The sequence below is a fragment of the Etheostoma cragini genome, chromosome 16 (genome assembly GCF_013103735.1).
Source record: "Etheostoma cragini isolate CJK2018 chromosome 16, CSU_Ecrag_1.0, whole genome shotgun sequence".
Taxonomy (NCBI): Eukaryota; Metazoa; Chordata; class Actinopteri; order Perciformes; family Percidae; genus Etheostoma; species Etheostoma cragini.
The window spans coordinates 24,464,472-24,467,683 of NC_048422.1; the positions used below are offsets into that span (position 1 = coordinate 24,464,472).

The 3,212-nt window shown below is 39.4% G+C and overlaps 1 protein-coding gene across 1 annotated transcript in view; it reads right to left on the bottom strand.

Annotated features, from left to right (window-relative positions):
• Window positions 1-3,212, bottom strand: part of LOC117959758 (blastula protease 10-like) — a 14,043-nt gene that overhangs the window by 784 nt on the left and 10,047 nt on the right. The gene's annotated exons all lie outside the window — the stretch shown is intronic.

Here is a 3,212-nt window from a genome sequence, read left to right on the forward strand (position 1 = left end):
TCTGTCCACTTTGAATGAAGTGTGTTTTACGATGATAAAAGTAGTGATTATTTACATGGAGTCTGGTGGGTTTGGTGAAGGTGATTATGGGGCTATTTCCTGTTAAACGGATCTTACTCTTTAACCTGATGAATGAAAATGAGTGAGAAAAATGCACTCTAAGTGGACGCTAACTGATAGTCATTGTTGCATTGCAGCTTGTTTTGTTGCTTAATACTGAAGCAGTTAATACAATCTCGTCAATAAGACCCCAAAACATGGAAAATAGAGTCTATGTTGAAAAATACCTACGTTAACCCTCTAAACAGCTGAATTAATTAGTTAACTATCTCCTTTAAAATTATAAATGTTCATTTTTAAGATGTGTCGCATTCTTTTTGGTGAATTATTTGGTGTGTATGTGACGATCCGGTAGTGACAGAGGGTCTAATGTCCCTATTCCTTCCATATCCATGTCAGTACATTGTGTCTTATATTCTGGTCAAAATGTCACTGAAACAGACTAAGGTAATGTTCCTGAAACAGTCTGAAAGAAAGCAGCTATGCTAAGTTGTCTGATTCCATTATTCGTTGCTCTGTAAGTGCTCGCAGTCGATTCCACTGAAACAACAAGCACCAGCGTTCATATTGTCTCCCATGTCCTTTATTCAAACCCTTAATATCAACGCAAAATGAAAAGCATTTACTGGGACGCAGCGAACACAGGAGCGGAGGTAGAAGACACAATAAATACAGGCAAGCCTGAAGCTTAAAGTCCAGCTGAAATCACAAAATGTTCCTTTTTTAAAGTTGTTGATAAGTTAAAAGTGTTAACCCTTGTGTTGTCCCCGTTTCTAAGTGTTTTGTATCAGAAATATGGATTTCTTTCAACCAAATTGCCCAAAAATAACATGGGTGATTCCATGTAACTTTCTTCTGGTAAATTAATAATAACTGTCATTTAATTCTTTGGGTGTTTTATTTAATCTTACAGCATTTTAATTCTTTTTTTTAATGGTTTCAAACCAGTATCCGGACTAAACTTTGACATCTACCCATCTGGGATCCTCTCAATTCATAATTTCTGCCATTTTAACTAAAAACGTATGTATAATTTGACATAAATGAGGTTTGTTGACCATGAATTCCAAGAATAAATGTAAAACCTGTTATTAAACCAGCTCAGGCTTTTACAAAAAATGTGCCAAAAACTGGAAAAAGTGAGGAATAAAATCAGAAAAAGCAGGAAAAAAAAACATCGGAAAAGCACAAATAAATGTTAATTTTCAATTTTGACCTGGAAAGATGAGTTCATGTTTAACGGGAAGACAACACGGGGGCTAACAGGAAGTGATGAGGCACTGAGGTCATACACAGTGCGTACATTTGTGTTTGTGTGACGTGCAACGCATGAAATGACAACGGTGTGTAAATGCGAGTTGGGGCGCGATCACGGAAGGCTTGTATCACGTGGACGCGCCCACAGTTTTGTTGTCATAACTTATAATTCCTAAAGGGGGCGACAGAAACTACACTCTGCAGCTTTAAAACAGGCATGAATATTACGATATTAGCGATCATATTTTCGGGGGATGGGATGTTTACGTGCAGTCCCTCCAGAAAAACGTGATTAAACGGTCGCATAATTCAATGCATAATCAGCCAAAGTCTGCATATTTATACGGGTTGGGGGGGGGCGCATTTTTTCAAATTTTGCCCCATAAATTGCAGATTTCTTTGCAAAACAATGCATGGCTTGCATGATTTCATAATCCTAAAAAGTCACAAATATCTCAGTAGAAAGATGAAAATTGTTGCGTTCACGTCACACAAACCCAGCCATTTTCCCCTCGTTGCCATGGGAACGTTATGAAGTGACGTAATTACGCGACAAGACAAACGCAGTCTCTTTTTCATCAAACCGCAGGTTTTGCGAGTTCCTGCAATTTCATCACGTTTGTATTTAAACGGAGGACAGAGCGCTGCTGGGACGGCTCTACGACGCTCTGAGTCTCGGTCGCTTCGATCGGCGGGGCGCCCCCTGCTGGAATTTAAGGGTTAGTAGCAGCTCTGATTAGACTCCAATCAGAGCTGCTAGCATGGCTGCAGACTCCACGGAGCGTCTTTGTAGCAGAAAACACAACAACATGCAATTTAATTTCAGCTGGACTTTAAAACAATAAGCAAGAATATGTTCGATGTTCTAGCTGATATACTATAGCAAAGCTGATTGGTTAGTGATCACATACATACAGCGCCGGGCGCTTCAGTCAAGCAAACATCTGTCGTAAAAGAAGTGCATTTAAAAAACATGCAGCTGCAAACTCAGTCACACACACACACACACACACACACACACACACACACACACACACACACAGAGTCCAGAGTGAGGAGGAGCATCTTCATCAGGGATTCTGGTCATCGTGGGGGTCGGGGCAGAAGTCAGGTGCAGAAGGTTTTGCTTCGGCAGGGAGACCGCTGATGAGGATCTGAAGCTCGCTGTCCAACGTGTTCATTAAATATTGCAAATAAATCAATACAACACCTAAACCCAGTGGTGGAAGAAGTATTCAGACCTTACAGTACAGTAAGAGTACTTATACCTTCACCTACGTGAAAAGTCCTGCATTCAAAACCTTCCTGAAGTTAAAGTATCTTTTTATCTTTTTAACCCACCTGTTGTCCTCGGGTCAAATTTGAACCGTTTCTCATCAATAATATGCGTTTCTGTTCTGTTTTCTGACTAAACGCTGTCTTCTAATGGAAATGGCCTTTCTATTCATTTCATTTATAGTCAACCATGAATTTTGCAAAAAATTGATTGTAAAACTAGTGGGAATGAGATAGATCTAAGATCTTATATACTGATGGTGGAGGAAAAGAACAAGTTTTCACCGGGAGGACAACACTAGGGTTAAAGACTTTATTTCTTTATATCTTAAGAAGTAGAACTATCTCAACACACGTCATCCTTCGGTTCAGCACAACCTTTGGAGAGTGGTTTTCAGAGAAGAGGAAGTGGATTAAAAAAGAAAAGTAGCTGCAGATTCAGGTGATAATTCTCTGTGGATTCATGTCATGTTGCTGCTTGTCTTTGTTTTTAATCGGGCTGTCAATCAAAATATGAAATACTTAATGATGATGATTGTCCATATTTAAAGGTCCCATGACATGGTGCTCTTTGGATGCTTTTATATAGACCTTAGTGGTCCCTAATACTGTATCTGAAG